This window comes from Microtus oregoni, unplaced genomic scaffold (assembly GCF_018167655.1).
Source record: "Microtus oregoni isolate MIOR12 unplaced genomic scaffold, Mior012 000070F_ref0000104, whole genome shotgun sequence".
Lineage (NCBI taxonomy): Eukaryota > Metazoa > Chordata > Mammalia > Rodentia > Cricetidae > Microtus > Microtus oregoni.
The window spans coordinates 6,564,191-6,584,496 of NW_024543977.1; positions in this window are offsets into that span (position 1 = coordinate 6,564,191).

The window sequence follows — 20,306 nt, forward strand, 5'->3', positions numbered from 1 at the left end:
GGACCTCATCTGCAGGACCATATCCTTCAAAGTGCACTGGGGCTAACTCAGAAATGCGCATACATCATTCTACCACACATGCTATCCCTCCACCAGCAGCCACTATCACCTCGAAAGGACAGAGATGTCTACATTCAAGACTCCAGAAAGCCTTTCAAACCAGAACATCTGGGAAATTGCAACATGGAAATCCTGGCAAGGAGCTTTGGAGAGGGAAGGGTGACAGGTTGGTTTGGCCAGGCCATTGCTGGGTCGTGGCAGGACATCAAAAACAGAAACTCTTAGCAGATACATGGAGACAAGGACCAGATGTTGAGAGGAGTCAGGGTAGAGCTGGCCCTTCTCCATTCAGAGGTGAGCAGGAAGGCAATGGGCCATTGGATAGTATGCAGCAGAGACACCATGGATACTGACTACTACCACGCAGCACCATGAACTTGGGTCTGCCCCCTACCTATGCTATTTGCAAACATCATGATGCTCTGCATTTTACAGTGGAGAAAACTGGGGCTCACAGAGGTCACCCAACTAATAAACGATGCAGACCAGAGTCAAACACAGTTGCTCTGGCTCCGAAGCCTGTGTTCTTTCCACTCCCTCATTTGGCTTGAAGGGCAGTGTGCTTCGGGAGCACTGCGATTCAGAGACAGGACAGACCCAGCAGAGAACCAGGTCTGCGGAGGCCAGGAGAGGATAAGGTTTTGAAATGGTGGGCCTGGAAACAGACATGGCCATGAGAGATAGTGAGAACTGAAACATGGTCACTAGAACCGGCCAGCCGATGGCTACAGGCAACACTGGCTAATCAAGGAGGTGAAAGTCATCAAGCAGCCCACAACTTAACTGGAGACATTCGTTCATTTCCAGTGTAAACATAACCAGAGGGCACACAGGCTGAAAAAATTAACCTCTCTCAAGATTCTTCCTACTGTTCCCCCTCCACCAGCTTCTGGATTGGGTGGGCAGATTTTAGCTGTGACTCGGTCTCTAGCTAGTGTCTCCCCTGGTCTGAGGCCAGGTCCTTTGTCCGCTCCCACTTATTTAACAGTCCCTCTTCTCCCTCTTGGCTGACTGTCTCGCCCTTTTTCCATTCCCCTCAGCAGCAAATTCAGCCCAATTTCCTCTGGCTGCCTCACTTTCTGGGCTGGGGCTGTGGTGGGGGTGAGGGCGCAGTAATGACGCTGCCTCTTCCCTCCCACTCTGCCCCTGCCTTCATTTTGTCATCTTTTACCTGCCCCGCCAAGAAATGACAAACTCCCCTTGCTGGACCAGCCTCAGGCTCATGTGGCCCCAGCCAAGGCCTTCAGCAGTTCGGAGTCTCCCTCCCATTAATGCGCCTGGGAGAACTGCACATGTTGTTTCTGACCGCCTAAACTGCCGAGATGGCCTACATTCTCACCATGCCCTGAAGAGTTAAATCATTTGGGATCCTGAGCAGCTGGAGTTGGCACCAAGAGGAGGTTTAGGGAGCAGAGGCAGAAGGTGAAGGGCCAAATGAAATCTTAACCCATTATGCAATTTTGTCCTGGATTAGCCTCACCCCTTGGCATGGGTTCGGGGAAAGAGTCATAATTCATTCGTAGCTGAGGTGCTCTGGCCACATCCCCTTGACCTACTTGAGAATGTACCTGCCATACTTTCCAACCAGCAGCGGGGACAGGGAAGGCTGCATGTTGCCCGCAGTGCCTAGTGGGCACTGTGAGGGGTGCTGTCCTTCTCCTGCAGGACTGAACCCCAGGTGCTCCCAGCAGGGGCCTGTTCATTATTTGCAGTGCTTTCTGAACTGCATTAGAAGGGAGGAATTAGCCATAAAAAGACACTGCGTGTAATGGGCCTTTCCTGTCATTCTCAATATGGGTGGAAACAATTAAACTCTGCTGGCTCCTGAAAAAAAATCTACAGGCTCCAAATAGAAAAATATGCATCAAAAGGTTTAAATGCCTGCGTCCTTTGACCTATTGATTCTACTTCTAGAAGTTTATCTTAAATCTAACAGACTGAACATTCAAAACTGTATGTATTCAGGTATGGATAGCCAAGCAGAGGAGTAAACTTCGTGAAGCAAGTTAAATTTGCAGAGATATCTGTTTATAGGCAGAAGTGTATCTTATGCCACTGGAGAAGATGGTAGAGATTTTCTTCATCTTCTCATGCCTTCCTCATGTTGAGAGAAAATGCAAGCTACAAACATGGACAGCATAATCTTTTTCTACTCCGAATCCAGAAAGTTGAAGGCTTTGTATGGGCATGCATGCTGCAGACCCAGCACCCAGAAGGCAGAAGTAGGAGATTGGGAGCCAAGAGGCCAGCCCGGGCTACATGATCACAGTTATCGATGAGTGGTTGTAGGTCTTTTTCACCTCTATAGTTTTCCAGAGAATTTTTTAAAGCTGTAACTGATGGTTTTAAAACCTTTTAAACTTGAAAAGTTTTGCAAAAGAACTCAGTGCCCTTTGCCACACAGAGCTTACCTCCGTAGTTTCAATGTCTCTCAATGGTCTAGGGCTGTTAGCCTCCCTATCTCACCACCTACTGAAGGCTGGATCTCACTGAAGCAAGGCCGCCAAGCCCAGGCAAGGGCTTGCCAGTCGCTCTTCTAAGCAAGCACATCTGCTCACTGGCCCAAAGGAGAGCGCCTCGTGTCACATGCCTAGCATGTGTGGTTCCATCTGACTAAAAAACGCTGCCCCATCCAGCTTAGGGCTGTGGATCAGACTCAGCAGCCCCCGCTCCCGCCCCCACCCAGTAGACCTCACCTCCCTTCTCCCGCCCGCCCAGCAGAGAGCCCCAGCTGGCACTCAGACGGCCCCTTTCCAATTTGCTCCACTTTCGGGACTTCCCTATTCCCACGGGAAGAACTTGTTGCCATGGCAATGGAGCCTCTAGATCCAGAAGCTGGCCCAGAAGGCCAAATTCTTCCCTCCAAAGAAGCCTGGTCTCCGTGGACCACCTTGCCCTGCAAGAGAGAAATCTTGACCTCCACACACTGGGTTGGGAGGGGTGGGGTTGTTATATGAGAACACAGAGTTAGAGAAACGGGGGAGGCGGAAAATGGGTAGGAGGCATTTATTCAAGTCCATGGTCACCATGGGCTCCACCCCACAAGGACTGCCCCATCCTCCACCCCCATCAGGTGCTGTCTCCCGTTAAGAAGCGTTTGGGGTGTCAGACACCCCGCATTTCTGAAGTTTCTGGAATGAGGCTTTACTCAGTCCTTCTTTTTCCAGCCTGGGACCACAACGCAAGGAGGAGTAGGGGCCCTCTGAGCTCAGGCACACAGAATTCTGTATCCCCCGACTGCGGTCCCACCCTAGTCGGATACCCGCTCTTAACAGGCGCTGGTGTCTCCAAGGCTCACCCAGGGTCGAGTTGCGTGGGCGGCCACACCCAGTCCCTGGTCGGGCGCACAGGAACGTGCAGGAGGCCACGCCTCACTCCAGCTACGCGCTCCTCTCCCTGCGCCGGCCCCGCCCATCGTCTGCCCCATGGCTCCCTCCCTCTACCCTAATCTCAGCCCTCCAAGAGCTGTGCTGCTCCAGTTACTCGCCCCAGGGTGGCTGCCCAGGGAACTACTCCGCTGCACTGAGCAGACTGGAAAGCCTTTTATCTTTGCTCCAGCAGCAGCAGTGCTGGGAGTCCTGACTTTGGCGCCTCCCACAGTACCACACTGCAAATCCCTGGGTGCCTGCTGGTATGCCCGGGTACACCCCTTTCCTCTGCCACTTTCCCTCTTCCTGCTGCACCCCAGTCCCTCAAGGACTTTGGTCTTAGATTGCAGCAAACCTTAGACATACCAAAGCCTTTTTCCATACCGCTTTTCTGTGCACCCACCCACACCGACACCTGGCATTTCCCATCAACTGCCCTCCCTCTTAGCTAGAGCCCCCACACCACTAGCACACAGCGGCCCCTTCCCTCCCTTTCCATCCTCAGTCTTCTAAGAAGACACCAGCACCACCCCCCCCCCCCAATAGGAAAGGGCCCAGACAATCCCGAACAGCTGCCCACTAGCATGAAGAGGAGGCCTGCTCACAACAGTAGCCCATTTGAAAACACTGCCTTGACAAGCCCAGGCGTCATATTTCCTAAGTGAGCCAAGTGCAGAAGGGATTAGCTGTTTCACCCAATGAGCCCACATCTGTAGTCACATTTTGGCTGATGTAAAATTACCCTAGTTATTAATCCTTCTGCTTTAGAGTATAAGGTGATCACAGGCCGGAGGCCGGAAAAAATCCTGCCCCCGGCTCCAGCCAGCCTCCTTCTCCTCCTCTCCAGCTACAGTGGCTGTTGTTGAGGTCTGCACACCAAGATCAAGGCCAGCAGCTGGGTGCTTCAGATGCAGCACAGCTACAATGTGACCTGGAGAGCCAGCCCTATGACCATGAGTCCAGTACTGACCATCACCCCACAGGGGATGTCATTGGCTGCCCTGTGAAGGGTACCGAGATGATCCCCCATGGCCCTTACTTCTTCCTCTGCCCCTTTACCCTGCACTTAGAACCCCTCTGCCTTTATCCTCTTACTTGGCGTTGACCTGACTCTTGTTTTGATTGCTACTGTGCCCAGGATATTGACTCATAGCCAGGCTTGCCACCAGTGATGCCAACTAAGAAGATCATGCATTCTGCCCTCAGCTTCTTCTCAGGGCTACTCACTCACCCCGTTGCCCTCTCATCTCAAATGATAAAGCTCTAAACCTTCTAAAACATGGCTTTCCCTCTACTCTTAATTCTTGGTAGAGGCCTGAACTTTAACAAAGAGAAAACAAATGAACATCCCTCCCCCCACCCCCCCAAAAAAAAAAACCTCACAAGCCTTTGAGACAGGACCTCCAACTCTAAACAACCTCTCTAATGAAAATTGTCCATGGGACTTTCTGTCACTGAGACAAAGTATCTGAGAGCAATAACTTCAATGAGAAAAGATTTGTTCTGGCTCATAGTTCTAGAAGTTCCAGGCCACAGGAGAGTGATTCTGTTTTTGGACCTTTAGGAAGGCAGAGCATCATGGCTGGAAGGCCTGGTGGAGGAGAGTTGTTCACTCCTATGTGGCCAGGAAACAGAAAGTTAAGAAGGGTCGGGGGCAAGGTATTTCTTTCCAGGATTAGTCACTGCTCCACCCCTAGTGACCTATGTCCTCCCACTAAGCCCCACCTTCCAATAGTGTAGCACATTGTGACTCTATAAGGGGATTAAACAATTGATTAGGTCAGAGATCTCAGGATTCAATTATTTCCCAACAGCTCATCAGTTGGAAACCAAGCTTGGATACAGGAACCTTTGAGGTGTGGTGGTTTGAATAGAAATGCCCCCCCATAATTCCTGTGTTTGAATGCTTGTCCCATAGGTAGTGGCCCTATTAGGAGGTCTTACCTTGCTGGAATAAGCGTGGGCTTGTTGGCAATGTGTTACTGTGGAGGTGGGCCTTCAGGTCTCATATGCTCAAGCTATGCCCAGTGTGAGACACAGCTGCTTCTGCTGCCTGCAGAACTCTCAGCTCCTTCTCCAGCACCATGTCTGCATGTGTGCCACCAGGCTTCCCTCTATGAAGGTAATGGACTAAACCTCTGAAACTGTAGTTTATCCCCAATTAAATGTTTTCCTTTACAGGAGTTGTGGTAGTCATGGTGTCTCTTCACAGCAATAGAAATTAAGACAGAGTGGTTATTTCCTATCCAAGCAAGAACACTCTCCTACCTATGTGTCCTGCAGGCCAAGCTTAAGGATCCCCTGTCCACAGCCTAAACACAACATATCGCTCCATTACTGTAGACCTAAAGATACAATATGAACCATGAGTCTAGAACTTGCGGTTTCGAGCCAAGAATGGCAGTTCAGTCTTTCTTTATAAATGCAGCCATCAGGGTGTCCCTCAAAGGACTTATAGCAGCCTTCACTTCTCCAGCAGACCAGTGAAGCAGAGGGCCTGAAGGCAGAAACCTGAAGAAGAACGAGGTGGGTGTGAAGAGAATATGAAAAGAGTGGAGAAAGAAGCCCTGGTACTTGGATATTCTGAAGACCCTTCACTTATGTTTGTTTGTTTTTAAGTTAGATTTTTAACTACATTTTTATTTATTCATTTTATGTGCATGTGTATGTGTATATGTAGGCACACACGCCACAGCATTGTATGGAAGTCAGAGGCAATTCTCTCCTATAAAGTGGGTCCCAGGGATCAAACTCAGGTTGTTAGGCTTGGCTGAACTTGCTCTTACCTGCTAAGCTATCTTAGCGGCCTACACTTGGATTCAAATTTTCTTCTGAAACCTTGCATTGAATTCTCCTGCCATGTATTATAACATCAGTAATGTTTGCCTGCTTCTCAGAGGGTGACACTCATTCCCTTCTAGGTCACTCTGCCTACAATCTCCTCCTAGAGTCTGCACTTGCCGGCAGCGTCTGGTGTGGGGAGAGCTTCCTTCATTCTGGAAGTTCTCATTTCTCTTGCCGACTTTCTTTCTTGTTTTTTCCCCAATGCAGAGAGCTCTAGCCACAGAAGAAGCACTGCACACTGCACCAGAAGCTTCCAGAACCCCTCCCCCCAGCACCAGGCCTTTCCAGCCCTCCTCTATTCAGGAAAACTGCAGCTGGGGCTCAGGGCAGCTCACCTCCTGCTGTGCAAAGCTAACAGCCCTAGTGAGGTCACAGAACTAAGGTGATGATGGGCAAGTTAGTTCAATATTTTGACAATAGTTTTTGAAGACTTACCTCAATGTCTTGTAGCTCTGGGTTTACAGTGGGAAGGGGCTGGGAGGAGCAGGACCAGCAGAGGAAGGAAATCAGGGAGAGTGTACTGATTTGGTTTTTCTTCCTGTGCTGTGCTAGAACACTCTGACCAAAAGCAACTTAGGTGAGGAGAGGATTTATCTGGTGTAGGACATTTTCCATCATTAAGGGAAGTCAGAGCAGGAACTTGAAGCAGAAATCACAGAATACTGTTTGCTGGCTCCATCTCTGGTTCATGCTTACTTAGCTTTCTTATACAACCCGGCCACCTGTCTAGGAAATGATGCTGCTCACAGTGGCCTGGGACCTCCTGCATCAATTAATAATCAAGACAATCCCCCACTGACATTCTCATAGGCCAACTTAATCTAGGCAGTTCTTCAGCCTACGCTTTCCTCTCAGATAACGCCAGGCGTGTCAAGTTGGCAACTAAAACTAACTCAGATAGGGATGCCTTGGGAGTCTGTTTTATGAGATATCCTGTTTTCACTGTGTTTTAACCTGTGTATGATGGGTGTAGTATGTGTGAGTACTGATATGTCTGTACTATGGTGCACAGATCTGAGCTCTGAGGGAAACTGAGATTCTGCCTCAAAGAAAAGAGAGTTCCTGGAAACATTCAGCATCAACCTCCGCCTCCACATGCATGTGCACACATATGCACAAGCACACATACTTGTACACATAGACACACGACACACATACATGAAAAAGTACAAGTGGCTGATGTGTCACCGTGGTGTGTATTCTAATTAATGTGAATAGCACTGTCTAGGAGAGCAGAGTGTTCACTCTAATAAACACTGGACCGCTTCTCATTCGGGAAGGGTCTTCCTCAGGGAGGGATGATAGGGATATGCGTCTGGGTGTTAAGCAAGGCTTTCACTGAAAAAGCAAAGTTATAAACCAGAGAGTAGGGATTGAGAGTAGAGAGCAGCTGGTTAACTGGTGAAGGCACAACGGAAGGAAGCCGGAGGGCCTGTGAGGGCTGGACTGCTTCTCAGAGGCACAGCGGGAGATGCTCTGCATTCCGTCAGCCTGTGATGCAGTCCATCTATCAGCCTGGCACAGGCAACAAAATGTTTTGCTTAAAAGCATTCTGAAAAAATCAGAAGCGTCAGATTTCATTACTTTTATGTTGCAGTTTTACCATGGAAGACAGAAGGGAGACGCATCAGGGTACTGGGAATCTGGAGGGATGGCTCAGGCTGCTCTCCTGGAGGACCCAGGTTCAGATCCCAGCACCCATGTGGTGGGTCACAGCGTCTGTGACTCTAGTGCCAGGAGATCCAACAGCCTCTTCTGGCTTTCTCAGACACACACGGGGCACAGGCATACATGCAGGAAAAACACCCATACTTACAAAAACAGTTTTTTTCTTTAAAAAGAAGTAAAGCTGGGCCATGTTTTGGAAGACTTGAATTCCAAGTGAGGCAGCCGGAATCTGCTGGCTTGATAAACTTGGGGGTCAAAACTCTGTGCAAGTGTCCTGGGTCTCTGCAGTGAACTGATCTCTTGATGCCACAGTGCATCAAGATGGTTGGCTCCATCAAGTACTTGGGCATCTTGAGGACTGGGCACTGCGTGTACTTTGGGGAATGGGAGGAAATTAGTCACAGATTAATCACCAAGCACACTGCCTGGGAGAATTAGAGCCCCTGGAAACCCAAGGGACAGCAAGTTGACAGAAATAGAAAGAGAAACCAGAACTAACTTGGCCACCATCACAAAGGGTAGGAGAACTGTAACTCAAAAATCCATCTTTTAAGGTAATTTGCATAGCAACAGGTGACAGTGACTTAGCTCACATACAAATGGATTGGATTGTACAGTTCTGGCCCGAGGAGTGACCAGACTGGAACAGGACCTATAGGAAACCCTAAACCAGAGAAGGAGGTCTTGGAGGCGAAACAGGGTGAATTAGGAACTGAGAGTGAGTGGCTGCAACCCTGAGACTCCTAGAAGGAGAGGTAGTACAGTCCCTGGCCTTCCCCAGAATTTCAACCACTGTTTGCCATGAGTGTGGCCCAGAACTTCTCTGGTCCCATATTACTGTGGTGTGTATTTTTAAATAAAGAAAGCATTTTCTCTGACAAGATTGAATATATTACAGATGTTTGTTGACTGAATAACAGCTAACAGGTTTTGCACTACAGCTATGTTGGGTAACAAGTGCTTTGTGAATAATTTATGTCAATCCACAAAGTTATCTGAGGAGGTGGTTTTTAAACTTTTCTGTGGGGAAAAAAAGATACAAAAATAAAACAAATCCCCGAGGCTCAATGAGTAAGTTAAACAACTTGCTCAAGTCAATATATATGAAGAGGAGAGGTACCAGGGATGGAGGGAGGGAGAGAGAAGGAAAGGAAGGAGGGCAGAGGAGAAAGGAAGAAGAAGGGGTGGGCACATTTTGAGAAGTCTCTCAGACTTTCTTTTGAAAACCATTGTCTTAACATGCCGGAGACACAAGCAAGATTTGTATCCCTCTTTGACACCAGGTGTTGAATCCTGCAAAGAGCTATGAAATCCAGCCCAACTCACAGGGGCTGAGGGAGAAGAGAACCAGGGAGCACAAGGCAGGTCCTGGCTGTGACATTGGGGTTCTGGGGTCTGTAGCCAAGACATGAAGACAACAGGGCAGAGACACTCGCTGGCCACCTGTTGGTTAACAAGACCTGACTCCCAGTCATACAGGTCAGTTCCATTCACAATAACAGTCTACTGAAGGACTGGGGGAAATATAAATTTGAAAATAAACCCTGCATAAACACATGCCACATAGCACACTCAGAAGGGACAGAGTTTGAACTCTGAGCTACCCAGCAACCCAGTGAGGGAAACAGTGGCAGCAGCCATGTCCACAATAACTCAGTGGGTTAGGCCAGCTTCCTAAACTGTGGGCTCTGATTCCACAAGGGACCTCAACAGAATACGGGCATTGCAAACACTTGGGCAATAGCAAAAGGCTTCTGAATGTATAAATAACAAAAATTATTTGGAAACCAAGTAAGTAATAGTTACAGGGTGTTTCTGGTGGCCATCCCCAGTGTGCATCGTGCATTCGCCGAAGTGTTGGCTCTGAGCAAAGCACGTGTACTTTGTGCTGCGCACGTTTTCACGGAACACACCATCCCTGAGCCCACACAAACACAGCCGATGACTATGTCAGCTGCAGCGACCTGTCCTCCTGAGGTTCCTGCTCTTTTAGGAACAGAATTTACTTACAGAGAACAACGGTTGTTCCTCAGCATGTAAGTATAAAGTTAGTGAATCTTTGGATTGTGCTGTGTGAAAATTTTTGATTTTGCGGTGGTGGCGCACGCCTTTAATCCCAGCACTCGGGAGGCAGAGGCAGGCGGATCTCTGTGAGTTCGAGACCAGCCTGGTCTACAGAGCTAGTTCCAGGACAGGCTCCAAAACCACAGAGAAACCCTGTCTCGAAAACCAAAAAAAAAAAAAAAAAATCGCTTTTTGAAATACTTACTAGAGTTTAAAAAACATCATTCAATGAATCTTGACTTCAGGTTAGGCAAGGCCCCTAAGCATGCTTTTGACATTTTATAGTATGTATTAACAAAAAATAGTGTTCACAACATTGATGATTGTAAGTCAAAATATTGATCAACTCTGAAAAATGTTGAAGATATGAAATATCATCCAAGATTTAATTATTGATGCTAAAATAAACTAGCATATCCATTTGGTGTGAAAAATTCCTTTCGTCTTTAATAAATGGTGTAAAATATATGTATACCAAGGGACTATCTTAAAATAAATTTCTTAGGCTGACAATATGGTTCGTCAGGTAAAGGCTGAGCCTGATAGGCTGATCTCAAGGACCACATGGTAGAAGGAGAGAATGGACTGTAGCAAGCCATCCTCTGATTTCCATATGCATGCTATGTAATGTGCACTCATGCGTCAGCGTGTGCTCATGCACATGCTCTTGTATTCACTGGTGGTCAAGCACATACTCGAGTGAATGCACACACACAAAAGAGAAGGAGGGAGGGAAATGCAATAAATGAATAAATTTCTTTAATTGATGATGGATACATATTTGTCTTGTATACCTATTTTATGCACCTGTATGCCCAGTGTCAAATAAAAATTTCTTGGGTGAAAATGTCAAAGGAGCCTTGGTTTAAGGCTAAAGGAACATCCTTGAAGAGCAGGGTTATTGACAGAGTTCAGAGCGGACCCAAGTGAAACAGTGCCTTCTGGACATGACAATATGGCCTCTCTCGTGAGTTCACAGGAACTGTGGCTGCCTGAATCAACATTCCAGCATGGGCGGGAGGGGTCTGAGCCCCCGCCCCTAGCTGAGCAGCTATTCATAGTGAGAGTCATCTTGTTTTAAGGGTGAGGCCTTTGGTAATATGCTGTACTCCCATGATGCCTTCATAGCCATGGTTATACATGGGCTGCAGGAATTGAGTTCAGTGGGCTACTCAAAGACAAAATGACAACAAAAAACACCCCACAGGTTATGAAGTTGGGAGGTGAGGTGAATCTGGGAGAAATTAGGGGAAGAAGTAGAGGAGAAATTCTCACAAGATTAGTATAAATACTAATTTCTTTTTTTTTTTAAATTGATTTAGAGGAAGTGGACTTTTTTCTGAAGCTGTAAATGTGGTTTATAGGTTGTTGTTGTTGTTGTCTATTTTTTCTTGGCCAGCAGCACCCTGCAATATTCCACTCAGCACATTTCCTGTTGATATCTTTGCACACCAAGGCGGACACTGCCGTCCTGCACCGACAGCAGCTGCACATTCGAAGAACCAGCAGCTCTACGGGGTCACTGCTGATACCCTGAGCACAGAAAGTGCTTTGACCTTTACAGAGGCTCTCCTTACTGCCACTTCCTCAGAAAAGACACCCGAATCAGAGAAGCAGAGCAGTGGGATTCAACATGGAAGTAGCTGCTGTTCCCTGTGGCCTCAGTCAGCTAAACACCACCGGGCACAATATGGAGGCAGAGCCCTGATGAACCAGAGAATTGCCCAGTAAGGGATCAGGTAGGGATCGTACAGAAAACATAGACTGCCAGCATACAGCCAGCCAGGCTTGGAACAAAACAAAGCAGCCGAGCAAAGGTTCCCCAGCGTGCCTTTCTTGGGATGCTGGGGTATCTGTCTCCTCCTGTTTTTCCGCAGCTGGGTAGGACTCCACAAATGTTAGAGATCGGATTTTGACTTTGATTCAATTAACATGGGCTGAACCGCTTTCTGTGCCCAGGGGACCGTGCTGCTGGATGAGCTACAGGTTGACTCCGAGTTCAGCGCATAGACCACACCCTAGTGACCCCTGGGAGAGTGCACATTTCAGCTTAGGAATCCTGGGCTCCCTGAAGCAGAGCAGGGGGAATAGAGGTCTGGCTTCCTGTGACTGCTTTGGCCGCAGCTGTTCATGCAGAATTATTCTGGGTTTCGTTTCCCAGGGTTGCCGAAGACGATCTTGGCTGTGGCCCCTCTCCCAGGGCTCTTCAGAAGGAAAGACGTGGCAATTCAGAAACAAACGAGAGCGCCAGGCCAGGGAAAGGTCCTTGAACTGCTAAACCAAATCGACGACTTTTGGCCCACTCCTCTCCTCCCCTCCCTCTTTCCTTGTCTCCTGCCCTCTGCTGGGGCTCAGAAAGTGACACCCCAAAACTGCAGGGAGGGATTTTTCCAAGACTGACCTAAAGAAAAGGGATTCACCAGAAGGGTCCCAGTTGCCAACTACTGACTCCCTGCCCTTTTGCAGAGTAACCCCAAAGTCTGCCCACCCCACCCCCGCTTTGTTTCTGGCTACAGTCTCTCCTCTGTACTTCCCTTAAAAACCATGTTTCTCCACCAAAAGAGCCTACAGCCCCACCCCCCTCTCCTTATGAACCAGGCTTTGAGGTTGTGACCAACTGGATTGCTTCGTTTAATTGCAGGAGTCTCATACCTGCCCACTGGAGACACTTTTTTCTTGTTTATGTGTCAGTTTGTTTGATAAACTCAGATTATTGAACCTTCACCCCTCCACCTCTTTCCATCCTTTTTATGTTTTGTCTCCTCAGTCTGTGAAAGGGTTCAGCGTTGTAAAGCACAGAGTTCCTGGACTCACAAGCTCACTCCCTGTTGAGGAGACCTACAGGGAACTTGGTGTTTCCCTCACACTTTTATGGAATGCCAGCACTTGGGCCGTGGGGTCATAGAGAAATGAAAGATTTAACCTGCCAGAAGTCCACCATGAAGAAAATGAAGGGGACAGAGGAGGCGCTTGAGGGTGGAGATAACCAAGAGCCCAGGGCTCCAGGTTCCCAGATGCTGCCTCTAGGCTATGCTACACAGCTGGGAGCAAGGAAGGGGTTAGTGGCACCTAAAGGGTTAGTGACATTAAAGGTGGTCCAGAAGCTCTGGAAAGTTGACATCACTGCCACCACCTCCCTGAGTAGTAGTGTCCATTTAGAGACTGCAGGGGAACTGACCTGCAGAAGGAATCATCCACCCCCCCCCCCAAAGTCCCATTTCCATCCTATAAAAGCCCAGGCACCCCACCATGTGGGCACGGTTTCACTTCTGTGGGGAGACTGTCCTTCACTTGATTGGAGAACAATTATACTTCTGGAGATGGCTGACTGCTTTCTTTTGTTTCCACAGCACCTCCTTCTAACAGCATCTAGCAAGAAGAGGCAAGACGCCACTAAAATGCTACAACGCTCAAGACACTTCCTGTGTCCAAAGGAGATTCATCTTGAAATGCCCAAGATGAAAGACCTCCGCCTAGGATGGTCAGAAGTTGCTCATTCTCTAGGCAATGCAGTGATGTGATCACGTTATATTCTCTGCTGTAGAAGTGGGTGTGTCTCTGACTCTTTGCCTGCTCTTGGGACTCTTTTCTTCTTATTGGGCTGCCTTGTCCAGCCTCCATATGTGGGCATTTACCTTGTTGTATTGTGTCTTGTTTCATTGGATTGGGTCGCTGTCTCTTGGAGGCCTGCTCCTTTCTGAAGGAAACAGAGGAGTGGATGAGGGCAGAGGGAAGGAGTGGAGGGAGGGGAAACTGAGGTTGGGATGTACTGTGTGAGGGAATATGTTTTTAATAATAAAAATAGTATACTCTCTGTTCTTATCAGTTTAAAATTGGAATCATGTAGACAGATATGCTGGCATGTGCCCACAGTCCCTAATACTTGGGAAGCTGAGACAGGATAATCACTTGAGTTCAAGAGCAGGCTTTGTCTTCCAAGGAAAACAAAAATGTGTATTCCAGACACCATTTCTTTTTTATTGAAATATTTCTGTGCTATAATTTTAATTAACTGTGTGCTGGCTAACTTGAGACCTTAGGAAGAAGGACCCTCAGTTAATAATTGGTAACTAATGGAGGACGCTCAATCCCACTGAGAGCCTTTGCCACCATGGCCACCTCCAAGCAGGTGGCATCTGAACAGAAACAGGGAGTAAGCCAGTAAGTAGTGTCCCTCCGTGAGTTCCCTCCTCCTCTGACTTCCATCAGTGATGGACTGCAAGATGAAACCAGCCGTTTTCCAAGTTGATTTTGACCAAGGTGTAGATCACAGCAACAGAAAGGCAAACTAGAACACAGTATTTGGGGTTGGCAGACTGCTAGGTCCTTTCAAATCCCCACCCCCACCCCCGTTTACAAAAATGTCTGGGAGTTGCACCTCTTTATTGGTTCTGGTTCAGTTACAGTGCGAGCTGTGGTGCTAGAGAAGGCCCCAGGGTGAGCACCTGCTCAGCAGCCCTAGTGCATCCCAGGGGTCCTGTAGGACTGGGTAGGCAAAGAATAATAGCACACCACCTGAAGAAAAGGGAGTCTGCAGCTTTGTCTTGGTCACTCGGCTTCCTGCTGAGACAACAGGGAAGTGAGCAGATAACCCACTCAGAGAAGACTCTGATGGATGTTAGAACTGCCACACTTGTTCCCCTGAAGCCTCCTCAGCAGCCCCAGCAGAGGCAGCTTCACCAGACAACCAGCCTTTGTCAGGAACGTCCCTGCTAACCGAGTAGTGGTCTTCGGGGGATGCAACACCCTGCCCACACTGGCCCTCTTTCCTTTGCAGTCTAGTCTTGGGATGAAGGATGGAGGCTCATCTCTGGTGGCCTCACAATAGGGGACTGTGACACTTGGAGCTTCTTTTCTCAGAGACAAATTCATGAGGTTAAGTCCACTTTGCAAAACTACATGGAGGAACAAATTTCTAGAAGTCAGCTAAATGCCCCGAACAAGATAGAACTTTTCACACCATGACATGAAAATTACACAACCTCACCTAAAACTCTCACAAGATAATGTTAAGTAAAGAGACTGCTCAGAAGATGAGACAATAGTGTTGAAGGAGAGAGCTTGTCTATGAGGGGCATGCACAAGTGAGGCTCACCTCTTCTCCATGTTTGCATGAAGTTATCACTTTCATAGTGGCTATTCCTCTACTATATGTGCGTGTCTGTGTGTGCAAATGTATGATATAGATATGGAGAAATTACATTGGTATAAATTTTACTCTATTGATATAAATTTAAGGTCAATTTTGTTATATGTATATGTATTTCTAATACTGATTAAGGTATTGTGATTGTGTAGTTCATTTAAAAATGTAATGTATAATTAGGAAATATAGGTTGTTAATGGATAATCATCAATAATAGTCAAGCTTGTACTCATGTTGGTTAGATTTTCTAGATATGTAGAGAAATATTTCAGTTAAATAGGCATTCTTCATATCTTTTAAAGACTACAGAATATGGCATTTTAAGGTTTTAATAACTTAGGGCTTTTCATGACAATGAGACACGTCAACTCCTGGCAGCACCAATCTACTTCAAGAAGTAGATGGACATTGAAGAGGCACCTTATGGAGTTTGATAGTCATTTGGGCAAGAAACTGCTCTTGCCTGGATTGTTGCATAAACTGGACACAAAGAACCCACAGAAAGAGGACTGCTGAACTTGCCTAAAGGTGAGATGGTCTTTCGGGGTTCCTGACTCATGAAAGAGTCTGAGACATTCTGCAGGACACAGCAGATAGTGACTGAACGGTCTTTGAAATTTCCTGTTTCATGGAAAAGTCTGCTGGATTCTATGGGCCTGTAGGCCGAAGATGGATGCCCCAACGGTACAGAAGAACTTTGGCCGAATGTCCAGGCAATGGGATGTCTCTGTCATTTCTAGAGTTTTGGAAGTTGCTTACTTCTTGTTTACTTGGGTAATATTATATCCTTCTGGAGTCTTTGATGGAGTTGAAGAATATTGTTTTCCTTAGTTATCATAAAAGATAAAGTAGATATAAATATTGTAACTGTAATTCTTGCTTGATAAATGTTTTGTTATATGTAATTTTACTATGTTAAAGTAAAAGCCTTTCTTTTCTGCTTAAACAGAAAAAAGGAAAATGATGGAGGAGGGTCATCTGTCTATCTGTTGCTTTCATTGGTTAATTAATAAAGAAACTGCTTGGCCTGATAGGTCAGAACATAGGTAGGTGGGGAAGACAGAACAGAATTCTGGGAGAAAGACAGCTGAGTCAAGCAGATGTTATAGCTCTCCTCTCCAAGATGGATGCAGGTTAAGATCCTTCCTGTTAAGCCACCACCTCATGGTACTACACAGATTATTAGAAATGGGTTAATCAAGATGTGAGCATTATAACCAGTAAGAGGCTAGAGCTAATGGGCCAAGCAGTGTTTAAAAGAATAAAATTTCCGTGTAATTATTTCGGGTAAAGCTAGCCGGGAGCCAGGCAGGAATGCAGCCCGCTGCTCCCAACTACAAATGCATATTAGGACGTAAGCTCTGAATCCTGTCTTTGCACTGCTGGGTACCAGTAGATGAGTCAGCAGGGGTTCGCAGAGCTGGCACTCAGTAGGGCAGGTGATGGGGAGTCACAGTAAAAGGTTCTGCACTTCAAGAAACTGCGTTTTGTGCCATCCTTGGGGACTGACTGACATCCTCCAGAGTCCTCCAGACTGGAGCTCTCTCTTACAGCTCTGAGACTGACACAGATGAAGGTCACCCACTCCTGACTCTCAGAAGGAAGACCTCACTTCCTGAGGTTCTCGTGGTATCAGTGAAGTGGGCAGTCTGCATACATACTGGCCTCTTGACTGAACTCTACTGGGCTCCAGAACTTCTCTGCTCACTTGGACAAATGTCTAGAGGTCTGGAGGTCTGAAGCAGTTCTCTGAGGCACCTTCTCTTTGGCAGGCTCTGTGGTATGGAGGCCAAACCTTGACTCTGGGTGAGTCAAACCTTCCTCCTTCTGCTGCAGCTTGATTTGGCAGTTCAGAGGGAGAAAAGGCCTCTGGCCTCTAGGCACCTGCTCAGAACCCAGCCCGTCTTGCTGCTGTGGAGGTGTCTTGTGGCCACGTGTTACAGTGAGACCCTGGAGAGCATCCTGATTCCACAGCTTCCCCCTCCTTTCCCTCTGGATCTCTGTGGCTTCTCCCCTGGTCCCATGCCTATTCCTGTTCTGTCTGCACCTTTGGCTGCTCTGCCACTGAGTACTGGTCTCTGACGTCCTGTTCTCAGGTTTCATCTCTTCTCTCAAGCACCTTCATTCTTTCCCTCAATCCTTCCTTCTTCCCATCCTTCCTTCCTCCCTTTCCTCCCTTCTTCCCTCCCTTCCCTACTTCCTTCCTTTCCTTTCCTTTTTCCTCCCTCCCTTCCTTTCTTTTCCTTCTTTCTTCCTCCCTTCCTTTCTTTCTTCTTAGGTTTTTTTTTCTTTTTCTTTTTTGTGTGTGTTTAATGTGTGTATTTGGATGTTTTGTCTACATGTGTATCTGTGCACCATATGCATGCCTGCTGTCTGAGGAGACCAGAAGACAGCACTGGATCCCCTAGAAATAGATTTACAGATTGAACCCGCTCCTCTGGAAGAGCAGACAGTGCTCTTAACTTCTGACCATCTCTCCAGCCCCAAGGGTCTTTCTGTGTCTTTTCTCACTATGCTCTGCGCAGTGGCCCTTGTCCTTTCTCACTCTCACCATATCCTCTTGGAACCCAGGTCCAGCCAAGGTCTCTCCTGTCACTGCGCATATGCCAGTGTCTCCGTCCACTCTGCCCATCATGTCAAAGCAGTCAGCACTCTGCTGGGCTCCCAACAGATTCATGCTGGGCCTCAGAGAAGGAGCAGGCAGTTGTGGCTGTCACCTAAACCCTGTGGATTTTTCTGCACAGACCTTACTTACCCAGAGCTGGGTTAAGTACTCCAGGTTGAGTCCATCCTTCACTAGAGAAATCCTGGAAGGCTCAAGTCAGGATAAGAAGATGGAATAAGACAGAGGGAGGGCAGGAGGAGAAAGGTACACCCCTTCTGAGGTACCTGTAGCTTAGCCCCTGTTGGAGAGAAGTGTGCTGATTTCTTCTGTGTAAACTGGTTGACAGAAACAAGTTATGAAAGGAAAGCCTTGTTTAAACTCATTTTCAAGGAGCTGTGTCTGCCCTGGATAGGAAGGCAGGAGCAACAACTCTGTCATGACTGGAGGGAGCCTGGGTGGTGTAGGAGTCCTTTCTGTTTGTATGTTGCTATCTTTGGTTAATGAATAAAGAAATTGCCTTAGCCTAGTTGATAGGGCAGAACTTAGGTAGGTGGAAAAGACAGAACTGAATGTTGGAAGAAAGAAAACAAAGTCAGAGAGAAGCCATGGATCCTCCACCTGACACAGACACCAATTAGAATCTCTCCCGGTAAGCCACTGCAACAGGGCAATATACAGATCAATAGAAATGGGTTAAATCAAGATGTGAGAGTTAGCCAATAAGAGGATAGAACTACTGGACCAAGCAGTGATTTAATTAATACAATTTCTGTGTGGTTATTTCTGGGCTAAGCTAGCCAGGTGGCCAGGACGAACAAGTGGTCCTTCCCCTTGCAACAATTGGCACCCAATGTGGGGCCTGAACCCACGACCCTGAGATTAAGAGTCTCATGCTCTACTGACTGAGATAGCTGGGCTAAGCTAGCCAGGTGGGATGAACAAGCAGCCCTCCCCCTTGAAACAATTGGTGCTCCAACGTGGTCAACTAAATCCATGTAAAACCTACGAGGGCTTAAAAAATGAATTCTAGAATATATATATATATATATTCTAGGATATATATATATATATATATATATATATATATATATATAGAGAGAGAGAGAGAGAGAGAGAGAGAGAGTTTAACACAGCTGTTTGCTGGTGGTGTGCCACAGAGAGATTTTCCTGACTCAGCAGCCACAGCAGGAAAAAAGTGGTGGTTTTAAAATGCTGCCTTTCTAGGATATGCTGCCAGCGTGACCTCTGACTTTTTTGGGGGATGAAGTATTTGGATGGGATTTGTGAGCAGATTGCTCTGGCTTGCTTGATAGCAACTTGGACTGGCTGTCTGCCTGGAAATGGGCCAGTGTGCTTGGTGCTCAGAGGCACAAGTGGCTCTGCCATGCTGGAGTGGGCAGGGAAAGCAGGCACTGACTTATTACATGAGCAATGACACAGCTTAAGTTTTTAAGAAGTGCTTAGCGTTTTAAGAAGTTCTCCTGGACCGTAAAGAATTAGAGATTCACAAAAGTACAGATTCAGACATGAACAATCTCTAAATTGGTCACAGTGTTGTATAAATATATGTAGGCTTGGGAGAGAGAAGAAAAAGAGTATAGAGTCATAAAATAAAGTTTATGCTTTTAAAAAGGGTAAAGTCTTTAAAGAGACAGAGTACAGACAGTTATAGATGAAAAATAATAAAGAAAAATAAGCCACACAAAAATGGAAAATTCACAAAGAGTCTGGATTATGTGTATTATTGTGTTTCCTTTGAATTATTTGACTGTGAAGGAACTAAGTACAAAGAGACATTTCATTGTATGGTCTAAGATAAACCAGCATGTATATTATAAAGGTATCTTGACTTCAGAATTTGGGTCTAAGAATATATTGCTTTGGAAAAGAGGTTCTTCTTTATTTTCACAGAAGATGAGAATCTGTGAGTTGCTTTTACACCAATATGGTTTCGTGGATCAAGGCCTCCTGAAAGGTCACCGTGAACACCCTCAAAAAATTACTTCACCCAACTGCTGACTGAGATGAACCTAGCACACAGGATACACCATGAAAGGCCTGATTAACAGTGCCATCAGTCAGCAGGAAGTGGTATGGATAGAACTGTACCCACATTCCCACATATTGTCTATAAATGTCTATTTACATTTAAAAGGGAATATGATCTAGATATAAATAATTTGCATTGGTATGGATCTTGGTTTATTGATAAAATTTAAGGTTAATTTTGTTATATGTATATGTATTTCTAATCTTAAGGTATTGTGATTGTGCAGCTCATTTAAAAATGTAATGTATAATTAAGAAATATAGGTTATATATAGTCATCTATAATAGGCAAGCTTATAGTCATGTTTATTAGATTTTCTAGATGTATAGAGATATATTTCAGTTAGTTAGGTACTCTTCAAATCTTTCAAAGACCTTCAGAATATGGCATTTAAAATTTAGAACTTTTCATGATGGTGAGACACATCTGTTCCTGGCAGCACCAATTACTTCAAGAGGAAGATGGGCATCAAAAATGCTCCTTAGCCATTTGGGCAAAAAA